General features: G+C 38.7%; 1 protein-coding gene and 1 pseudogene across 21 annotated transcripts in view; one reads left to right on the top strand and one right to left on the bottom strand.

Moving 5' to 3' along the window:
- RHBDD1 (rhomboid domain containing 1) overlaps positions 1 to 16,958 on the top strand; it is a 230,045-nt gene that overhangs the window by 10,215 nt on the left and 202,872 nt on the right. The window lies entirely within an intron of this gene.
- On the bottom strand, positions 7,705 to 8,036 carry LOC108176942 (elongin-C pseudogene; annotated as a pseudogene).

Below are 16,958 nucleotides of genomic sequence, written 5' to 3'. Positions count from 1 at the left end.
CGACAAGCCCCGCTGGAACGTTTCATGTGTTCCTGAAAATCACCATACTACAGAGTCACTCTGTAGTAAAGACCAGAGAGCTTTTGGACAAATATTGTGAGAAGCACAACAGTAAAAAACCTTTTGTCAGTGGTACATATTTTTTTTTAAATATGAACCACATAATGTGGCACAGCTTTACACATGTGAAATGGTTAAGAAGTGCACGAGTACTACACTAAAAATGGCACATTACCTTCAGAAAGTTAAGACCTTCTTTTAGGAAGGTGGCTGTCAGAAGGATTGCAGTTTGTAAATTACGGTCAAGTGGTGGAAGAAGGTTTATCTGAAATTGGACAGGAGGATACTATAGCAAATGTGGGTGGGTGAAGCTCATATCACAGGCTGTGAACTGAGGTTGCTGGTAGCTATTGAGGTGTGTACAAGTGCGAATTTCTATGATGTGTGCTTCAGTTTTCTGCATGCATCTGATGTGTAATTTGTGTTATGCTCAAATTGTTCCCTAACACATAGGTTGGACAAATTTGCTTGTTTCAAAAACAGCATTCTAGCAACACTGCCCAGACTAAACAGACTTACCTCAACAACATTGTGCTTTATGTCTCAATGCTAACAGCACACACATCTGTTTCCTCTCTATAAAATACCTTTTCTTTTATCCATTTTTTTTCTTTGACAGGCAGAGTTAGACAGTGAGAGAGAAAGAGACAGAGAGAAAGGTCTTGCTTTTTCCATTGGTTCACCCCACAAGTGGCCGCCACGGCTGGTGCGTGGTGGCTGGTGCACTGTGCCAATCCAAAGCCAGGAGCCAGGTGCTTCCTCCTGGTCTCCCATGCGGGTGCAGGGCCCAAGCACTTGAGCCATCCTCCACTGCATTCCCGGGCCACAGCAGGGAGCTGGACTGGAAGAGGGGGACAGAATCCGGCGCCCCAACCAGGACTAGAACCTGGGGTGCTGGTGCCACAGGCGGAGGATTAGCCTAGTGAGCTGTGGCACCGGCCTTCTTTTATCCATTTTTAATCTTTTCTTTTCAAAGATTTATTTATTTATTTATTTGAAAGACAGAGTTACACAGAGAGAGGAGAAGCAGAGAGAGAGAAAGAGAGGTCTTCCATCCCATGTTTCTCTCCCTAATTGGCCGCAATGATTGGAGCTATGCCAATCTAAAGCCAGGAGCTAGGAGCTTCTTCTGGGTCCCCCATGTGAATGCAGGAGCCCAAGGACTTGGGCCATCTTCCACTGCTGTCCCAGGCCACAGCAAAGAGTTGGATCGGAAGTGCAGCAGCTGGGTCCTGAACTGGCACCCACATGGGATGCCAGCACCCTAGGCGAGAATGTTAACCCACTGTGCCACAGCACCGGCCCCCATTTTTAATCTTTCAAAGCCTGGTTTGGGTGATGAAATTTTCCTAAGGTCTTTTCTGAATTGGTTTGACTTCATATTTTCCATATTGACACATATTTCTACATCATTTACCCATTTCTAAAAACCATTTTACATGATATAAAACACAACTTGTAGTGGGAAAAAACACAAACCCAAATGACTGAATAGCTTGAGGCAGAAGAAAGCACTTCATTTATTAAGCATTATGAAGCTCTGATGAGATTTACACAAACAGTAAGTCTGAACGGTGCTCTACAACAGCATGCAGATGACTGGATAATACCTATGTCAAGACCTCTGGCAAAATAAGATGCATTTCTGCTGAGGTCATTCCTCAAAAGCAAGGAAGTTAGAACTGACTGTGTGGCTTTTGGTGGTCTGGCAAAACACAGGGATGAAAGTTTGGATAGTAATCCTTTATATCAGTAATTCTTTTTTTTTTTTTTTTTTAAGATTTATTTATTTATTTGAAACAGTTACTGAGAGAAGGAGAGGCAGAGAGAGAGAGAAAGGTCTTCCATCCACTGGTTCACTCCCCAATTGGCCGCAACTGCCGGAGCTGTGCTGATCTGAAGCCAGGAGCCAGGAGCTTCTTCTGGGTCTCCCACAGGGGTGCAGGGGCCCAAGGACTTGGGCCATCTTCAACTGCTTTCCCAGGCCATAGCAGAGAGTGGGATCGGAAGTGGAGCAAACAAGACTAGAACTGGAGCCCATATGGGATGCCGGCACTGTAGGCCTGGGCTTTAACCCATTGTGTCATAGTGCTGGCCCTGGCTGCTTTCTTTTATATTGAGATCATGCCTGTCCTAATAATTTGGAGACTTGAATTGTCCTGTCTCTTTCTGGAAGACAATGGGTTACCTTTCAGTTGCAGATCTAATAGGTAAAGAGCTTAGAAGTCACCATCCCCTTCCTTACAACATCAAAAAATAGCTAAACACACTGAACATCAGCTGTTTTTTTTTATATCTGGCAGGTCATTGAGGTCACAGGTCAAACTGCCACCATGGACTAGGGAAAGAAAGGTTCACATAGAGAATCACAGTCAAGAATCCCTTACCTTGAATTGAAGCCACTGGAGGCAGTAAATGGTTGCAACATTTAAATGAGAGTTTTGACAAATGGCTAGAGTTTGTGTTGGTTAGATTGAAAGTTAGGAACACTCTTCCGGTTGGGATACCTACATTCCATATTGGAAGTATGTGGTTTTCAATCCTGGCTTTGCTCCCAATTCTGGCTTCCAGTCAGTGTGGACCCTGGGAGGCAGTGGCTGATAGCTCAAATAGTTGGATCCCTATCATTTACGTGAGGGATCTAGATTGAGTTTTGGGCTCGTGGCTTCAGCCTGGCTGAGTCCTGGCTGTTGTAGACATTTGGGGAGTGAATCAATGGATGGGAGCACCCTCTCTCCTTCCTTCTTCCTCTCCAGCACCACAAATTCCTCTCTCTCATTCACTCACTCTCTCTCTTCTTCCCTCCCTCACTCCCTCCCTTTCACATAAATAAATAAATAAAAATTTAAGAATTCTTTATTTTCCTGGAAACTGAACCACAGTTAAATTTGAGAACAGAGACTCTAGATCCAGGTCATTTTGGTTATAAATCTATGCTCATCTATAAAATTGTACACTTACACATTTAAGAGCAGCACAACAAAGTGTTAACTAAGAATGTGGGTATGTAACTTTGATTTGACTTTTTAAAATCTGTACTTTTAAAAAATATATTTATTTATTTGAAAGGCAGAGCTACAGAAAGAGATGAAGAGACAGACAAAAATTTCATCTGTTTGTTTACTCACCAAATTGTTTCAATATCCAGGGCTGGGCGAGGCTGAAGCCATGAGCCAGGAATTGCATTCAGGTCTCCCATATGTGTGCCAGGGGCTCAAGTACTTGGGCCATCCTCTGCTGCCTTCCGAAGTGCATTAGCAGGAAGCTGGATCAGAAGCAGAGCAGTTGTGTGTATCCTATATGGGATACCAGTGTCACCACAAGTAGCAGATTCACCTGTTGAGCTACAACCCCAGCATCTTGATATTTTAGAATAGCTAAAGACTGGTAATAAAATGAATATTTCTTTTTCAGTAATTAAAACAACACATGTGGTTTAATCATTTACTGTGTGATGGCATTATTCTAAGCACTTTGTTGTCTTAAGCCAGCAGTGGGGAACATTTGGCCTGTGGGCTGTATAAGGCCTGTGAAATCATTTGATCTAGCACTGCTAAGGCAAGCAGGGGTGGAACCTGGAATTCAATATATCTATAGCAGGCTAATTTTTAAGTTGACAATTTAGTATGGCCAAGAATGGTGTTGTAAATATCTAAATGACCTTTGGTAGAAAAAAGATTGCTCACCCCTGTAAGCCATTTAGTATTTCCAAGAATTCTAGGATCAGGTTTCACTATTATTACTTCATTTTATATAGAGGGCAACTGAGGCTTAGGTTAAGTGACTTGCACAGAGACATACAGCTTTTAATGGGATCAATTTAGGCTCCAGAGTTTTGCTTTCAAACCCTAAGGTGTAGACAGGATAAAAATCCTCTGGTGATATCTGATTGGCACTGCTGGAATGTGCATTGCTGAAAGCATTTGCAAGATGAGTCGGTGTTGACATTAAGAAGCAGGGCAGGAGCTAGCTTTGAAGATTGGGAAGCAATTGGATAGTTGAGAGGACTGTAAAGGAGTATGTCTTAGGACAGGAAATGATGGTAGTGGTACCATCAGGGGCCTGTTCATGCCCCTTGCTTTTGATGTGTTCCCATAGTTTCTCACCTGCAACCCTTGCAGTTCTTTTATTTTCAAGTACTTTCTCTGGCCCTGATGCCCCTTCATCTCCTTAGGCAACACACAAGTAACAGGGAGTTAGCCCATTGCAGGGATATCACGGAAGCATATATATGTATATATGTTTATCATCTGATATATATGTATACACACACACACACATATATATATATATCAGCTCCCAGAGTTCCCCAGTGAGATTAAATTCCAGGTACCCAGAGTGACAGCTGTCTTGATAATACATATGCTTTTTTCTGCATTGCCTTCCCTGTCTTACTTCCCTCCTCCTCTGCCAGTGTATTGATCATCTCCCAGATGAATGACATCCACAGAGACCTTTGTCTCAGAGTCTGGTTATGGGGGAAGCCTAAGCTAAAACAGTAATGCACAACAGTAATACTAGCAGCAAAGAACTATGTTCATTAAGAGAATGCTAGTTGAATTTTTGTACCGACTTATTTCATAGATTGGAAAACAGACATGGTTTGAAGAGGTAATTTTCCCAAGGTAGCTAAAACAACTTACATACTGGCCAAATGGGTTTGCATTAAAGAGTGATTTGATCTGGGCCTGGCATTGTAGCATAGTGGGTAAAGCTGCCGCCTGCCATCCTGGCATCCCATATGAATACTGGTTTGAGTCCCAGTTGCTTCACTTCCAATCCAGCTCCTTGTTGATGGCCTGTGAACAACAGCAGAAGATGGCCCAAATGCTTGGGCCCCTGCTACCCATGTGGGAGACCTGGAAGAAGCTCTTGTCTCCTGGTTTCAGCCTGGCCCAGCCCTGGCCATTGTGTCCATCTGAGGAATGAACCAGCAGATGGAAGTTCTCTCCCTCTCCCTTTCCCCTACCCCCTCCCTCTCCCTCTCTCTTCCTTCCCTCTCTGTAACTCTTTCAAATCAATAAATAAATCTGAAAAAAGTGAGTTGATCTAATCCAGTCTTCTTAACCATCACTTGGCACTGAGCACACATCTAAAGGCAGATATGATGCCTAATGAGGCACCAGGTATAAGGTGGGTAACAGAAACTAAGATTAGGTACTCAATGTTTCAGTTTCTGGGGCTTCAAAGATGCCTTTGAGCAAGGGTACCCTGTTTTGCCATCACAAAACTGCCAACCAGTTTCTTTTTTTAGCAGTTGGTTGGATTGGATTTATGGAATCAGAATGTCTCCATCTATTCTGGACTTTAGAACATCAGGAAATTGCAGAGAAGAGCAAGCCCTGGCCCCACTTTCAAGGCGATGCCATCCTCGCCTCTCAGGTGGATGTGTGTAACTCTGGGTGGGTTTTATAGGATAGAGGACCTTTACACTGTCCTCCCTCCTGATGTTCTAATCCCTAGGAAATCCAAGACAAAGTTACTGAATTGGTCCTGTGCCAGCATATGATTTTCTGAGGGCCCTCCCTGATCAACAAGCTTATGTGAAATCCACCCAGGAAATGGGAAACAGTAATTGAATAAAAGTATCTATGTGCATAAAAGATCTGCTCTTTGCTGCAGAGTCTTCTGTCAGACTGCTTTGGTGGCCATGGCAGAAGGAAAGTGGGGGTAGTTCTGTATTATTTTAATTGTGTTTTTCTAAATCTGCATCCTTAGTTTCCATGGGAGTGAAGCATTGTTGCCTCTGATTATGTGCAGGAAATAAAGCCACTTCTTAATCCCTTTGAAACAAGGAACATCAGTGTACCCTTTTAATTTTTCTCCAAGCCTAATAATATTGCCTCACTTGTGAAAGATGGTCAGTGTGCTATTTGTTGATTGATCTTGGGGATGACCTCTTCATGGCAGGAAGAAGGCAAACTTTGTTCTCCCAGAATGAATTGATAGATTTCTCTCTCTGTGTCTCTGTCTCTATCTCTGTCTTTGTGTTTGGGTGCATGGCCATTCTAGTCTCCTCCTTAGTGGCAAGGCAAGGACAATCACTAAAGCCTTCTAGTTAACCTTTGTGCTTTCTACCCTACCATCTTTCTTTTCAGGTGAAATTGAGCTAAACTTTCCAAACGCACCCTGAGTCAATCTTACTGCTTCTTGCATTTTGTTGAATCTATAGGATAGAAGTAGCTGATTATCTAGTCCTGACTTGACAGTTTTTTTGGTGATTTCATTGGTTGCCTTGGCCATGCATTTCCGTGACTTCGAATTGATGACTATATCTTTTGAAGCCACTTTTCCATATTTAATTTAGACTTCCTTTTTCATAGTTAGCACCTTGGTTTTACCTCAGTAATATTTCTGTTTTAAAGATAAATTTTATAAAAATGTCTACATGCAATGGAGGGAATTCTTTGGATTCCAGAATATCTAATGTGATGATATTAAGAAGTAGGGGGGGGCTGTTTGGGAGATGATTAGGACATAAGGGTAGAGCCTCTTGCTGTCATTCCATCTTGTAAGGATATAACAACAGTGACAGAGACAGAGTCTGCAACCATAAGAGGGCCCTCACCAGAACCTGACCATCCTGGGAACCTGTTTCCAGACTGCCAATCTCCAGAGCTGTGAAAATATAAAATTCTGTTGTTTATCAGCCACTCAATCTATGATACCTTGTTATGGCAGCCAGACTGAGACAATTACCAAAAGTAATATTTGTTAAAATTTATTGCTGTAACTTTTCTCTTTTGGTATTTCTTTTAGTAAGTTTTTTTTTTTTTTTAAGATTTATTTGTTTATTTGAAAGAGTTAGCAAGATAAGAGAGGAGAGAGAGAGAGACCATCCATCTGCTGGTTCATTCCCCAGATGGCCACAATGACCTGGGCCAAGACAGGTAGAAGCCAGGAGTCTCTTCTGGGTCATCCTCTGCTGCTTTTCCAGGCACAGTATCATGGAGCTAGATCGGAAGTGGAGCAGCCCCACTGCCCATATGGGATGCTGGCACTGTAGATTGCAGCTTTAACCTACTGTGCCACAGTGCCGCCCCCTCTTTTAGTAAGATTTTACTTTCATAAAAAGAAGCCTTTTTCTAAATTGTGTCAAAATTTTTCACTTTTTTAATGCTTAAATAATACTTCAGTTCATCAAAAGATGTATACAAAATTCCAACTTTTATATGAGATAAAAATCAATGTTTTGGCTAAGTTTATATGTTACATTTTTATAATGTGATTACTTGCATGACTGTAGTAATGCTATTGACAGCTATAAGATCAGAATAGGTTTTTAAAAAAACACTAAAAACATAAGAATACTTAGCCCCATTATTTCACCTGTAGAACATGTTCATTTATGCTCAAAGTTCAGCATTAACTATATCGTCATTGCTTTCATCTTAAAAGTCATCCAAAGGATGGTAAAGCCATCTGTGAATTGCCACAGCTGTTTATTTCTATTTGTGAAAATGTGTTTAATTTGTTAATGTAGGAAGCAGATTTCAGCTCTGATTGCTCTGCAGAAGAACAGAATCTGCTTTGCAATGAACTTCAGAGTTCAACTGCGTACAGCCAACATGCTATATAGCAAAAAATTACTAAGTGAACTACCAGCGTTAAATGCTGAAAGAGCCAACAGTTTATTAATTTATTTTATTTAATGAAGTTTATAGCCATCAGCAATTGCAGTGTAATTTTGAGTACAGTTGGGAATTGGGGAATCCCGGTGGAGCTGTTAGTGTAGCAAACCTTATAGGTAAAATACATGCATACTTTTGATAGCGTGTGTGAAGAAATCTCCATAAAACTGACCTCATTGGTTTTGTTTTCAGCGAACTGACCAGACCACTTGGCATTTAATTGTTCCTGATGTTCGTGCATAGTTCTCTTTTTACGATAAATTCATGACCATCAGGAGATATCAAGCTGGCATAGATGGCATCAGAACCTTCACAGTCACCGTAGGTTTTCTCCTCTCCCTGCATTATGTTCTCGTGGAATTCTGTTCTGGGTCGACAGCAACTTCAGTAGTTTCCCCGGTGGGTTCCCGGGATATTAGGAATTACATCTGTCAGGTCACAGCTGCTTCTTGAGATGTGCAGATCAGTGAAACTTTCACTTGTTTAATCCCTGTTTTTCTCACTCATTAAGTTGGGCCTTTAAAAAATATGTATTTTATTTAGTTGAAAGACAAAGGTTTATATTTGTATCTATATTTATATGTAAATATATAAATAAACATTGATATATTTATAATATATATATGTATACAGAGAGAGAGAGAGAGAGAGAGATCTTTTACCCACTGATTCTTTCCCCAAATGGACAAAATGGCCAGGGCTGGGCCAGACAGAAGCCAGGAGCCAGGAACTCCATCTGGGTCTCCCACATGGGTAGCAAGGACTCTAATGCTTGATCCATCTTTCACTGCTGTCCCAGGCACATTAGTAGGGAGCTAGATTGGAGATGGAGCAGTGGGAACTCAAACTGGTGCTCTGTTATGGGATACCAGTGTTACAGGTAGCAATTTAGCCAACTGTGCCACAGTACTAGGCCCACTCATGAAGCTGTAACTGAAATTTATACTGTATATTATGAATAGAAATCCTTAATATGAATAGCAGTTGAGTTAAAATGAAACATTATTTTTATCCCTTTTTGTACTTTAAAAAAGTTCTCACAAACTTCAGTTTATCTTTCAAGAGGCATTTATATGAAATAAAAGTAGCTGACATCTTTTTAAATAATTCCTAGTCTCATGACTTAAGCTTTAAAATATTAGTTATGAAACAGAACATTGAACTGTTTCCTGGCCTGCGTCTAGATCAAAGCCTAGAATCTGAAAGGCTTTTATATTTAACCACACATAAACACTTGAGGCATTTGTTACTTTCTGTAGAAAGGCAGAAGGTGGATTTGGCTTTCTTGAGTGAAGGGCTGGCTTGGCTGCTGGGGTCTCTTGCAGGCACAGTCAGTAGTTGTGAGATATGAAAGTGGAAGCACTAGACGGATGAGTAGCATTGTGGAGAGGGAGGAGCTGGGTTTGAGTCCAAATATAGGCATTGTCATCTTGTAAGAAAAATGGGTTTTCTGTCTTTCACAGTTTCACACAAAAATTTCTGAAAAGATTTTCACTAAATGAAGCACTTGTATTTGGAATAGTATACATAAAGAATAAGCTTAATGTATAAGCTATTGATGTGTGTGAAATTCACTTTGGTGACTTCTGGTGGTGAGAGAGCCAGTGTGATTGCCCATCTGTGGAGAGTGTCTTACGTGTTAAGGACCTTGGACAGAGAAGGCTAAGGCCTGGCATTTCACCATCCTCAGAAAGTCTCAAGGCCAGATACTCCATCAAGCTACTTCTCCTATAGGAAACTAGAACATGGTTCACAGTGAGTAGCTGGGTAGTTAAGGGGTTTTCTTGGCAACCACTGGGTAGACCAACTTGTAGATGAAATGGAACAAATTTTGATTGTGAGAATTAAGTGAATTGAAACAAATTATATGCAACTACTTTTTAACTATAATTATATAAATATTAGCTATTATTGAAAGTCAGGTACATGTAAGATCTTGATGCTTATGCTGAAGAGTTTGAGGTTGATCAGATGATGGCAATAAAGGTTTTTATTTTTTTTAAGATTTATTTATTCAAAAGTCAGAGTTACACAGAGAGAAGGATAGGCAGACAGAGAGAGAGAGAAAGAGAGAGAGAGAGAGAGAAGGGTCCTCCATCCGCTGATTCGGTCTCCAATTGGCCACAATGGCTGGAGCTGCACCAATCCAAAGCCAGGAGCCAGGAGCTTCTTCAGGTCTCCCACATGGGGCAAGGGTCCAAGATATTCTACATGTTCTACATAAGGCAGCTCTTGTTATTACTTAGTGTCTGTTTTATAAAGAGAAACTTAGGCACACATGATTTAAGAAGCCACCTAAGGTCATACAGTTCCTAACGAGTTAAGTCAGAATTTGACCCCAGACAAGTTTTTGACTTCAGAGTCTGTACTGTTAACCATGACACTATTCAGTCTTTTGATGACAAAGTATAGAAAGCCATTTGATGGATTTCAGGGAAAGGGGATAACATGATGAAATTGGATTTTAAGCAAATTGAATCAGGCATTGTATATACGTAGATTGGGATGGAGTATAAGGTGATAATGACCTGGCATTTGGTGATATCTGTCACCACATAATGCATGCCCTTATTGATGGTCTCTCCACTTGCCTGGAGCAGCCTTCTTATGTCTGTTTGGTTGCCATAAATCCTGGTTTCTCACAGTTCATGTTTCCTGCTTGCGTATGTCTTTTACATGGAGAACATTGCTACTTAAGGCAGGCTATTGTGAAAGACAGTTAGATATTGTCCTCTCCAATGGATGGAAAATTTTGTGTTTGTATTCATTTTGGGAGATGGTGGCATGAAGAAAATAAGGAATGAGGAAGTTATATGTCTTAGAAACTTGATATCTGCTAACTTAAAGCCAGAAAGATTTAGCCAGTTGGCATCAGAGAGGTAATCTAATGGTTGTGTTAAGCTGAGTGAGACAGTTTCTTAATGTGATTATAATGATGAAGTGTATGAGCTTGGGGAACCATTGTAGTAAAGATCCCAGCAGCCCTCAAATGGAGAAAATACTCTTAATCCTGAAATTTTACAGGAATAGAGTCCAAGCTATTTCCGTGAATAGATACTGGAATGTAATTACTCTGTCACAGGATTCAAAAGACTCCATTCCCATTATCTTGTTAATATAATTTGATTCCAGTTTTCATTTTTTATTCATGAAGTCAGTTTTCATTCATTTAATTTTCTTCACTTCTTTGTATCTCTGCCTTTAATGTGAAATAAGAAAATAGAGACCTCTACCTTTGATTCTCTTTGATGTAGCTCAGAATGCCATTTAGCAGATGTAGATGGCCAGAAAAACTGGCATTTGTGTGCAACTTGTCATCAAACAATTATGCTATCTGACAAAGACTGCGTATTTTACCCCTAGGTCTCCCTATTTACTAATCAACTTAGGTAGATGATGCATTCTGGTTAATGGAACGTGGTTTAATGATGTGAAGCCATACCATCTGCTATTATATTATGTAAATACTAAGCATAACTTATGTGTTATTCATACAACCATGTTTAACATATAGGAATCTATTTGAAATGCATGCATGAATTTGGAAGAGAAAACAGATTACTTAGTGAGTGTTCAATTAATAAATTCGTGTTTTTCACTAAATGCAAATGCATATTATGCTATACCATTTTGTTATTTTAATAACTATCTTAAAATATGCATTTCATAATTGAGGTTTTTGGGGCCTAAAGAAGCTAATATATCTTTAGGAAAAAGAAAATTTTGCTAAGAAGTTGTATTGAAAGAATAAATTTTATTGTGCTAGACTAAAATGTTCTCATTCATTGGTTCTATAGTTAACAAGAAGAGAAAACAATTTTTAGAGTTTGGCCCCAAAGTCCCGAATGATATGAATTGGGTGAGAGTTACAGGAGTAAGAAGAAATACTTTAATTCATTTTATTCCCAGAGAAAGGAGATCATGCTGAAACAGAATAAGAGAAAAACATAAATCTAATGTTTTGTGTATATTTTGACTGAGTTAATGTGCTATTAATGATGCGCTGGCTTAATGTTTAACTCTTACAATTAAAAAAAAAAGGAAATTTTCATGTTTAGAATGGATAGTTTGCTATTTCCATGGCATTTTTGCTTTGTGTGTGTAAATCATACCAGCCATCTGTTTTTTTCAAGTTGAATTATTGTATTTATAGTTATATGTGTTGGCCTAAGCCATGCCCTATCATTGAAGCATATCCATGTTCCCTTTCAGCATACCATATAACAGGTGAATATGAGGGCTATAGTCTTAGCACTTTAACCAGAATATTTTCTTTGTTCACATGAAAAAACATTTAATTTTTAAAAATCTAAATATTTCACCTTTCTTTCTGGAGCTTCCTCTTGATCTGAACTTGTTAAATTATTTCAGAAAAAGGGAGGAAGGAATGATGGGAGAGGAGAGAAGGGGGGGGGAGTTTGAGAGAGATTGAGATTGTATGCTTGTGAGCATGTGTATGCTTATATTGTATGTTAACCATGAAAATGTAAGCATTTTCGCATTGTCATTGGCCTTTAAGGAAATGCTAATCAATACCACTTTATACCCATTAGAATGCTATAATCAAAAAGATGGATGAAAGCAGGTATTCTCAAGGATGTGGCAAAATTAAAACCTTTGTACACTGCTGAGGGAACAAATGTAAAATGATGCAGAACTTTGTAAAATAATTTGGCAGTTCCTCAAAAAGTTAAACATAGGGTTACCTTATGATCCAGCACTTACACTCCTAGCTATATACCTAAGAGAACTGAAAGCATGCTCCTACAAAAGTTCTATATGAATGTTATGAATGTTCATAACAACACTATTTATTGTAAGCAAAAGGTGGAAACTACTAAAGTGTCCTTCAACTGATGAATGGGTAAACAAAATGTGTTATATCTATATAATGACACAATACTTCACCATAAAGAGAAACAAAAGTATTAAGACTTAATACAACATGGCTGAACTTTAACAACATTTTTCTAAGGAAAAGAAAACAGACAAAAAAGACTACATGTTATATGATTTCATTTATACAACATGTTCAAAATAGGCAGATCCCTGCAGGGAAGGGAAGAATTAGTCAAGTTGTTGCCAGGCACTGAGGGAAGCAAAGTTGAGGGGTAGGGTGTGATTGGTACTGGGAATAGGATTCTCATTTTTGTGGATTATGAAAATTCTAGAAACAGATATTAGTAATGGCTGCACAATCTTATAAATATACTAAAAAGTACTGAATTTTATAATTTAATGAAGTGAATCTTATGGTTTGTGAATTATATCAATTTTTAAAAATCATAGCTTTAACATCTAGAAAGCTAGATATTGTTAGCAAAGTATGAGCCCAATTAATAGGAGGTCTTTGATAGGTACTTGTTGCCAAATGATTTCGACAAGCCTATAGTTTACCCTACGCTTTTGAAGAAAGTATACTTAAAATATATGAAACTGTTAAATGTATTTTACCAAAGGTATAAAAAACAGTAGTAATGACATGAGTAATATTAATCTTTCTCAGATATGTAATAATCTTTTTATTGAGTCTTAAAAACAAAAATCACAGTTTAAGAAGATTTCAATGAATAATTTTAGGACTCATTGCACTTATAATAATATAATAATGGGGGCCGGTGCCGTGGCTCACTAGGCTAATCCTCCGCCTTGCGGCGCCGGCACACCCAGTTCTAGTCCTGGTTAGGGTGCCGGATTCTTTCCCCGTTGCCCCTCTTCCAGGCCAGCTGGAGTGCAGTGGAGAATGGTCCAAGTACTTGGGCCCTGCACCCGCATGGGAGACCAGGAAAAGCACCTGGTTCCTGGCTTCAGATCAGCAGGATGCGCCGGCCGCAGCACGCCGGCCGCGGTGGCCATTGGAGGGTGAACCAATGGCAAAAGGAAGACCTTTCTCTCTGTCTGTCTCTCTCACTGTCCACTCTCCCTGTCAAAATATATATATATAATAATGGAAACTTCAGTTTCAGAGCAGAATTTTTTGGGTAAGCTGTAGTACAAGACTGTAGTTTCCTTTTTTTTTTTCTTGTGAAATTAATTTGATTAGTATCACACTCCAAGTTGGGAATAGAATTTACAACTGGTATATGTTCTTGGAATTTAATGGTCTCAATTCTTATTGAACATTTAAATCTGAAAATTGAGATATATACTGCTTTGGAAAATGATAATGATGGAATCTTTTCTGCTCTGTAAGTAGAATTAAAAATCACTATAATTATTTTCTTTCTACATTTTACTTCATTCTGTCCCCCTTGAGACACATTGGTTTTCCAAGATATGAGTTCTGTTTCTTTTGTTTGTTCTAGCTGCTTAGTGTTTCTTATTACATACCTGTTTAATTTTTAATTTCTCATTAAAGTAAATATGGCTAATTTTCCTATAAACATTTCAGGAAATCTTGCATTTCTCTCTGTCACGACCTTGATGCAGTGCTGTCTATTGTATATTACTACATAATTAAAATGCTATGTTTTGTGAAATAGTTCTGGCAACACCAATTATCAATACATTTTAAATGATTTAGAGGTTTATTTTTATAAAGATGAGATACATTTGTAAACACTGTTCTGGAACTAAAAATGCAAAGTGGAAAAATATGTACATTGCTGTGGGAATGGTTGTTACAATTGCAGGAAAACTACATGAAGATGATCATATTATCGTATTCAGACCTTAATCAGTCTCATTTATGTGTAATGTAGGTACATTAAAAACACTAGTCTTGAGTCATTTGGGAAATATTTATTAAGCACAGACCATATGCTAGTTGCTGTGTATTTATGGTACTCATGTGGAGACTAGGAGCATGGTAATTAAAGTGGATAAAGTGATTCCTGCTGTTGGCTATGAATGCTGCAATCATGGAGCTCCTGAGATGGGGTCACATGTGTGGCTGGGTGTAGAGGCTGAGGCAAAAACTGGTGTGAGATGAAACTGGAGGGGCAAGCTGGGCACTTCAGATAGCAGGTATATAATTATGGTAAAAAGTTTGGACTTAATTCTCACTGTAATGATATGCCATCAGTTTTATACAAAACTTCTCTTAGCAGTGGTGGAAAATGATGGGTAGGTATCAGAGAAAAAGCAGAGAGTCTCGTTGAGGAGTTTGTTGGAATCAGGCTTGTTATGCTAGTGGCTTAGACCTAGAGTAGTAGCCCTGAGACTATAACAAAACAGACTGATAAGAACTGTTTGGAAATAGAATTGGATCAAGTGAACATGAAACATGAATACATCTGTTAGATGTATTCAACTGAAGAATTTGTCCCTGCATGTTTGTACTAAAACATACTAAACCCAAAGTCAAAACATCACATTAGTTAAAAGGAGATAGTTCTGGTAAGTGAAGAAAACATCATGTTAGCTAATAGGAAGTTGTTCCAAGATACATAGGGAATTGAAGAGGGAATTGAAAGCATTGTTTCTAAATTGATTGCACTCCATAAATTTGGCCAAATATGAGTCCAGTGTATTGCATAGTCTTGTATTTTTTCCAGCTGGACTAAGCGTTTTATGCATACTAAGAGGTGATATGAAACAGAAGTTGGGATCATTATGGTCAACTTGAGAATGTTGGAAACCAACAAGAGAGTGAATGTTATCTTTTTTTTAATAGAAAACTTTTATTTAATATGAATTTCAAAAGTACAATTTTTGGATTATAGTGGTTCTTCCCCCTATAACCACCCTCTCACCCATAAACCATCCATCTCCTACTCCCTCTCCTATCCCATTCTTCATCAAGATTGATTTTTAATTATCTTTATATACAGAAGATGAACTCTAAGTAAAGATTTCAACAGTTTGCACCCACACAGATACACAAAGTATAAAGTACTGTTTGAGTACTAGTTTTACCGCTAATTCTCATAGTACAACACATTAAGGACAGAGGTCCTACATGGGGAGCAAGTGCACAGTGACTCCTGTTGTTGATTTAATAATTTACACTCTTATTTATGATGTCAGTAATCACTCAAGGCTCTTGTCATGAGCTGCCAAGGCTATGGAAGCCTCTTGAGTTCACAAACTCTGACCTTATTTAGACAAGTCCATAATCAAAGTGGAATTTGTCTCCTCCCTTCAGAGAAAGGTACCTCCTACTTTGATGGCCCCTTCTTTCCACCGGAATCTCACAGCGATCTTTCATTTAGGTCATTTTTTTTGCCACAGTATCTTGGCTTTCTATGCTTGAAATACTCTCATGGGCTTTTTAGCCAGATCTGAATGCCTTAAGGGCTGATTCTGAGGCCAGAGTGCTGTTTAGGGTATTTGTCATTCTATGAGTCTGCTCTGTATCCTGCTTCTCATGTGGGATCATTATCTCCTTTTATTTCTATCAATTATTATTAGCAGACACTGGCCTTATTTATGTGATCCCTTTGACACTTAATCCTATCTTTTTGATCAAATTATGAACTTAAACTGATCACCTTAGTAAGATGGCATTGGTACCTGCCAACTTAATGAGTACATCTAGTTACAGGGTACTGGGCTATCTAGAAGAAAGGTTAATGGATTTAAAGGGAGATATTAACACAAATACAATAGTAGTGGGGAACTTCAATACCCCTTTCAGCAGTGAACAGATCAACTATACAGAAAATCAACAAGGAAACAACAGAGTTAATCGACACTATAGACCAAATGCACCTAACATATCTACAAAGCCTTCCACCCTATAGCTATAGAATATACAGTTTTCTCACCAGTGCATGGAAAATTCTTTAGGATTGACCACATGCTAAGCCATAAAGAAAGTCTCAGCAAATTCAAAAAAATCAAAATCGTACCATGCATCTTCTTGGACCACAGTGCAATGAAGCTGGAAATTAGCAACTCAGGAATCTCTAGAACATATCCATACACATGGAGACTGAACAAATGCTCCTGAATGAACACTATTTCATAGAAAAATTAAAAGGGAAATCAAAAAAATTCTAGAAATGAAGGTGACAATACGACATATCAAAACTTATGGATACAGCAAGAGCAGTGCTAAGAGGAAAGTTTATAGCAATTGGTGGCTACAACAAGAAATTGGAAAGGTACCAAATAAATGAGCTACTATTGGATTTCAAGGCTCTAGAAAAACAACAGCAAACCAAACCCAAAACTAGTAGGAGAAAATAAATAATTAAAATTAAAGAAGAACTAAAAAAAATTGATACAAAAGATGCAGAGGAAGAATTTGATAAAATACAACAATCTTTCACAATGAAAATTCTAAGCATATTGGGTATAGAAGGAACATTTCTCAACACAATC

Source organism: Oryctolagus cuniculus, chromosome 3, assembly GCF_964237555.1.
Source record: "Oryctolagus cuniculus chromosome 3, mOryCun1.1, whole genome shotgun sequence".
Classification (NCBI taxonomy): Eukaryota; Metazoa; Chordata; class Mammalia; order Lagomorpha; family Leporidae; genus Oryctolagus; species Oryctolagus cuniculus.
The sequence above is the reverse complement of the archived record's forward strand: the minus strand, read 5'-3'. Positions and strand labels throughout refer to the sequence as shown.